Source organism: Micromesistius poutassou, assembly GCF_964030765.1.
Source record: "Micromesistius poutassou genome assembly, chromosome: 12".
NCBI classification, from domain to species: Eukaryota; Metazoa; Chordata; class Actinopteri; order Gadiformes; family Gadidae; genus Micromesistius; species Micromesistius poutassou.
This window is the reverse complement of record NC_140282.1, coordinates 14,544,029-14,550,837: the sequence shown is the minus strand read 5'-3', so window position 1 is coordinate 14,550,837 and position 6,809 is coordinate 14,544,029. Positions and strand designations below refer to the sequence as shown.

General features: G+C 42.9%; 1 pseudogene across 1 annotated transcript; it reads left to right on the top strand.

Moving 5' to 3' along the window:
* The first annotated feature begins 4,732 nt into the window (after positions 1-4,732).
* On the top strand, positions 4,733-6,511 carry LOC311356264 (annotated as a pseudogene). Its single transcript has 5 exons — positions 4,733-4,848; positions 4,953-5,325; positions 5,402-5,585; positions 5,821-5,945; positions 6,170-6,511. The product of its transcript is annotated as an uncharacterized misc_RNA (transcript).
* The last annotated feature ends 298 nt before the right edge of the window (positions 6,512-6,809 follow it).

Genomic DNA, 6,809 nt, shown 5'->3' with positions numbered 1-6,809 from the left:
CGTCAGGTCACCTGGGATCTCTGTATTTGTTCTCTTCCCTATCTGTCTCTGTCCTCTCTGCTTTCCATATCTTCTCCTCTCCCCTACACTGGCTTTCCTATATATCTCTATATATTTCTCTCTCTCTCTCTCTCTCTCTCTCTCTCTCTCTCTCTCTCTCTCTCTCTCTCTCTCTCTCTCTCTCTCTCTCTCTCTCTCTCTCTCTCTCTCTCTCTCTCACGGATGTTAATTGGCTGACAGAATGAGGTGGGGTTTTCTCCCTGACAGGTGTGTGCAGGCAGGTGCTGTCTTGCGACGCAGAGGTGAAATTTATGTCTCTCATCTCCCCTTCACCAGCTGCCCCGGCCGCATGCAGCGGAAAGCTAAAAGCTTTTAATTAGGAGGAGGGCCTTCATTAATAACACCTTCAATCACGCTACCATCACTGTCTCAGCCAGAGCTCTCTCCTTCCTCTTCCCTCTCTCCTCCTCTCTCCCGCCTGATCCTCTACCCACCCTCTTCCCTCTCCCCCTCTCATTTTCCATATCTTCCCTCCTCTGCCCTTCTCTTCTCTCTCCCCTCGCCAGCCCTCTCTCCTTCCTTCACCCACTCTACCCTCCCTCCTTCCCTCCCAACTCTCCTCCCTATTCCTCTCCACCCCTCTCTCCTTCCTCCTCTCCACCCTTTACTCCCTGTCTCCCATCACCGCCTCCTCTCTTCTTCCCCCTCTTTCCTTATCGTCTCTCCACCTTTTTCCCCTTTCCTCCGCTGTGCACCCAATCCATTTATACACCCTCAGAATCCACACTCTTCCCTGGTGAGAGATGAGAGAGTAAATTTGTTAAGTTGATGAATGGCATTCCTCCCCTCCTTGATTGCCCTACCCGGCTCCCTATCTTCTCCTCTCCCTCCTCTCCTCCTCTCCTCCCTCTCCTCCTCGCCACCCCTCTCTTCTCCTCTCCATCCCTCTCTTCTCCTGTCCAACTCTCCCCTCCTCTCCACCTGTCTATCGTCCTCCACTCCCCACCTCTCCACCCACCTCTCCCTTTTCCGCTCCCCCGTCGCCTCTTCCATCTTTGATCACTGGCACCCAGGGGAGCTCCGGAGCACCGCTTCCCTCCCGGTGCCTCCTTCAAACGGGTCGGGATGTGAGTGAGAGGGGGTGGCTGGTGGTTCTTAAAGGGACTCTCTCTCTCTTCTGTGAGACGCAGAGGATTCATTACTCTGACTAATTTAATATCTCCCTTTGTACAAATGGGATGATGAGGTCATAACTCACGCAGGAACCTGAGACAGCGGCGGCTGCCGTCAATGTGATAAAGACGCGTAATAACGCTTAAGTTCCTCAGATTTATCCTTCTGAGAGACCGGCCTTTTAATCTCTCGGTGTCATTTAGCCAGGCCTTATTAATATCTATTCATAGTAGTAGCACGCTGCGCGCTGGTGACGACTGCTACCATAGCAGCAAGGAGGAGAGAGCGGAGAGAGAAGCAGTATCTCAATTAAAAACACATATCCCAAAACCTTGTTACAACCAAGGCAGTTGAGGATCATCAAACAAAAACAACTACAAACAGACTTCCATGTTTGCTAAAAGTTCCAGGTAAAGGAAACAAGAGGAGGAAAGAGAAATGGGAGGAAATGCTGTAAGGAACAGCCAAACAGACACATTCTGTCTGCCAATTAATTTTAACCTGCCGCTAAAGGCAATTAATTCTGGGTTCTGGAGCTCCCTATGGCCGTGTTTGTGTTCCTACAGTCAGAGGCAGCACTGTGTGATTTATGGGTCTGGTGGTGGAGAGAGCAGGAGCAAACGCACTGTATCTTGTTTTGAAGCAGACCTGACAGGTGTAACATCACTGATAGACACAGACCTGCTGTGTCCACTGGTCATCTCTGCACTGCTGCTTCTCCTGATGGGTTCACCAACATCTGATGAAGAAGTTACCTCTGTTTAAAAACGTTTTTAAGTTTCCAGGATATTTTGGTCCATTAGTGGGGAATTTGAATGCGATAATGAAGTACATTTTATAAATAACGTTTGGTTGAAATTATGTAACAGTGCATTACAGCCCTGAAACACACTGTGGCTGCCTGTTCTGCGGTTGCAGTTCTTAAATAAACGTGAAATACCTTAGATGGGAAGGGGGATTAGAAAATTTGACGCGACTAGTTCTCTTTTCAACATGCACACTATTAATTTCACTCGGAACAATCAGCTGAATTCAGCCTTCTCTCTGCATAAAACATTGTTGACCATATAAAAGACGACCTCTGCTCGACCGCTGCATAGGTACGTACACACATCTGAAGGTGGGTAAAGAGAAGACACACACACACACAGCATTCTTCAAAATAAAAGTCATACTTTTTATAGTCACACGTGTGAAGTCAGTACTTTACTTTATTTTTTTTTAATTGCAGCTCCCGTTCCTCAATTTACAGCTAGAACAACATATATAAACTACAAAATGTAATCACACGCATAAGGGATTACTGTGCATAGAAATGCCTGTGATCTTTATGATCTTTTTGCATGTCGCTTTGGATAAAGGCATCTCTGCTAAGAACCATAACCGTATTTCAGTTAAATTCAGCTGAGGGTTGTATAGCCAATACAAAGATTGATAGTTGAGTGTGAATGAGTTGAGTTATGGTTGGACAGAAATCAGGCACTGAACATAGAAACCATCAACTTCAGTCTCTTGTCTTCTCTTAATTGCACAACCTTTGAACAATTATCTGTTTTCTGTGGGTACACAGCAAAAATTGGAGTGTTGAAATTTCAGGGTTAAACATTTCTGAGTTGTTTTTCACTCCCAGAGTGTAATTTTAACACATTCTGATTTAAATGATGTTCAGTGTTGGAGTTATGTGACAGAGTTAATCACATCAGTGTTAACCCAACTCCGCAGAGATGTAATTAAGTTCCGCCCATGCATTTCACTTCTACAGTTGGAGACAAGTCCGCGCCGTTTTCTACCCCTCTTGCAATACTACACAGTAAGTGCAATGAAGTCAAATTTACTGAAAAAAGTATTAATTAATGCTGTGTATTTCAGTATGGACAATGAAACATCTACAGAGAATATATGCCTTACAAAACCGTGTTTAATGCCAGAACTGATCAAGGCAAGGCAAGGCAAGGCAACTTTACTTATATAGCACTTTTCATACACAAGGCAGACTCAAAGTGCTTCACATATAAACATTGTCATACAATAAAATAAAATAATAGATAAGTAAAAAGTAAAATAGATAGAAAATAAAGGCAAAGTTAAAAAAAAAAAAACATTTGTGCTGGTGATTAGCCAATTAGCAGTCTATGCTAATTGGCTAAGCTAACCATGTGTTACTAAAACCGTCTCCTACTTCATCAATGACGATTTAACAATTCACATGCAAGCTTAAAGCGATGAAAAACAAAGCCTTATGATTTTTATTGTATAAATCTTGTTTGAGGCAGTTTTTTGGGCTTCACTATGTTCAAGGGGCTGCAACATGTCCCAACATGCAGACGGGCATTTCACGCGTCTATTAGTCTGTGTGACCGGTGTACCACTGTATTTAGTGACCCATCAAATTATGTGACCTGCAGTGTTGGAAAAGGTATTCAGATAATTTACTTAATTAAAAGTGTATAGGTATTACCAGTTCATTTACTTAAAGTACTAAGTTAAAGCTAAAGCACAAAATGGCGTAACACCGTTGACTTGGCTTCAATTAGTGTGGTTGCTACTGCGGGGGGGGGGGGTATGGTCCACGTAAGGTTTGTCGGCTTAATGGCGCCAAATCACGCCAAAAGCGACGTGGCGGCGCGACTCCATACAAAGTCGACGTCTAGACACGTTCCAGGCGCCTGTCACCTGGAACGCGTCTATACGTTGACATTGTATGGAGTTGCACCGCCCTGTCTCTTTTGGTGTGAACGCCCTGTCGCTTTTGTTGTGAACGCCCTGTCGCTTTTGGTGTGTATGTCTCATTCCCCAAACGTGACATACAAAATATTGTGGAACAGAAGAGATATTTATAAGCGATATATATATATATATATATAATTTTTTTTTTTTTAAAGCTCCGCCAACAGGGGGGGCTGCAGCACCCGTCACACCCCTACTTCCCGCGCCACTGGCTGAGGTTAGAGGGCGGAGGACGTGCAGGCAGTGTTTAGACTGGGTACCCCCAGCACATTCTGTGGGTGATTTGAATTCACCCTCCCCAGACCAACGTGCAATCTACGATTGAGTTTGGTCTGGCAATAGCCAGGCTAGGCAGTGTTGCCAGATTGGGCAGTTTACCATCTGCGGCATTTTAGCAAGTGCACACACGCACGCAAGCACGCACACACACGCATTCTAGTTTTTAACACACACACACACACACGCACGCATTCTAGTTTTTACCATTCTTCCTTTAAATGTTTATTTACTTTGTCAAACTTCCTTGCATGTCTCAGTAAAAATGCTGGTCCAGGTGAAGTACGGCCAACAGCAGAAGTATGTGAAGTTGGATGAGGATGAAGGACAGACTTTCAGCAATTCCATGAAAAAGCATCAACTGTAACTGTAGATGAGGTCTATAGCAAGAGACAAAGAATCAAGGATACATGTGATGCTGCGTCTGCCAAACAGGTTTCTTAATACTTCTTTATACATATTTACACTCTTGAGTCTCCAGAAAAGCTGTTTATCAGCATGTTTGTTATTCTTATGTTTTTTTTTTTTTTATTAGTGGATTGAAGCTGTGCTGAGAGGCAAGTCTGGAGGTGAAGAAGTACTACAGGAGTACCAAACAACAGAAACCCTAACAGATTCTGCAAGAAGACAAATGGTTAACATCCTGGTGGCTCACATGATTGACAATCATTGGTATGTTTGTTTCCATATGTTTTCATATTGTCTTTATTTGTGCCAAATAACTGCATGGCCATTGCATAAATGTACTTATTTACTCATTTAATATCTCCTCTCAGGCACCTTCCCACTAAAGCAATCAGAGAAGATTATGCACATGGGATAGTGATGCTGTTCCCTTTCCTCAAGGATCCATATTCCAAGAAGGGCTATGTAATAGTCATTATTATTGTTTACACTTTCATGTCATGATACAAAACTGTGTATGACTGATCTTTGAATTCCATGAGATTGCTCATCAGCCTGGTATGACAGCTTGATGGTGATGCTTGCCAAGAGGCCATGTCTTTGCTCAACCATACCACAGACAATTCCCTGATTTTCCAGAAGATGAGAGAGATCTTTCAGCACCGTCAGAAGCTTGTTAATGACCCAGGCAGAAGTGTTGATATCCTCGCCAGCTTCCCAAGATTCCTGGATACAAAAGGATTGGTAAGTTTGAGATTAGATGTTTTAGAAGTTGTAGTGTAGATGTTCCTGTAGTAGTTGAATATCTTCTTTCTTAAAGGTGGACCAAGACTTCACTCTCCTATTTGATGATGACACATCCTCCAGGCTTCTTCAGAAATGGGATTTGTTCTTCAAGCCAAATGTCATAAAAGAGGCTAAGTGGCTCACTTCAACACCAGAGTTGCGTCACTTGGTGCAGTCAGCAGAAAGTCCCCAAGGAATTGATCTTGATGAGACAACAAGTGAGTTGTTTTTGTTTTAATGCATTTGCTATAATTGTAGTTGAACTGTAACTGCAATATTTAATTTGTTTATTCTGTGTATCTCCGAGCGTTGATCAGATTTTTGGGATAAATGTGACTAATAGATGGATGACTGTTTAAAACTTTCTCATAATGCCTCCTTGTTCTCGTTCAAACTTGAAAAGTATTAAATTTGAAGTTTTCAGTTAATTTTTTTGTGTCTCTTTGTCCTCAGCCTACGACCAAGAAATGGCCTCTCTGTTGTTGCTGTTACATCACCTTCCACCATCTCCAGGGGGACTGAAGTCTCCAAAAATGAGTGCATGTGATGCAGTTGAGAGACTTGTTGTCTTTCATAAGGTAATAATATTATTAAGTTGATTATAATAATTGTCACGTCACCTTCTTAGCCACATGTAAATGAGGGTTGCTAAAAAAGTGGATAGTATTTTAATTAAGTCTTCATTCCCATCTTGCACTAGCCAATGAGAAGATGTATGAATAATCACTTCTATAATGTTGTTTTCTCTGTGGTTGTACATCATTCTTGTGTCTAATGTTCAGTTTTCATATTTCAACCCTAGTCATGCTGCAGTTTGGAGGAGCATCTCCGCAACCAGCAGGGTCGGCAGCCGTACCTCCTTGCGGTCGGGCGTCAGAAGAGCAAGATTGACAGCTTCTACATCACCATGGATAAGCGTCTCATCCCATGCAAGGCAAACCGCTCCCTCGGGGCATGTGATTAACTTTTCAAAGCACATTTTGTGTTTAGTTTGTCTTACGATGTGGCACTAGTGAATTTTTACACATTCCTGCAGACAACAGTGTATAATATTGATGTGGGGAAAATGAAGGAGTCGCCCAGACTTAGAGACTTGAGAGCGAGACTGCTTAACCATCCAGTAGCACTTACACCCTGTGAATAAGAAGCTATAACAATGCTGACCTGTGACAGTATGACAGTAGCCGTCATTTCTGTCGCCTTTGTTTGATTGAGAAGAATGACTGTCAAACGGTATTCAGTGAGGATGATCCTAAGGTGATCCTTCGTGTAAAGGATATGTTTGAAATGCATTACCAGTCTCTCCAGGAAAACCGACAATTGAAATCAATATACGGATTGAAAAAAATACGGTTGGAATGGTTGGAAACAAATATAGTGACAGCTGAATGAAAAGCGCAAAGCATTGCTAAAAATGCAGAAATGAATTGAACTGAAGAATC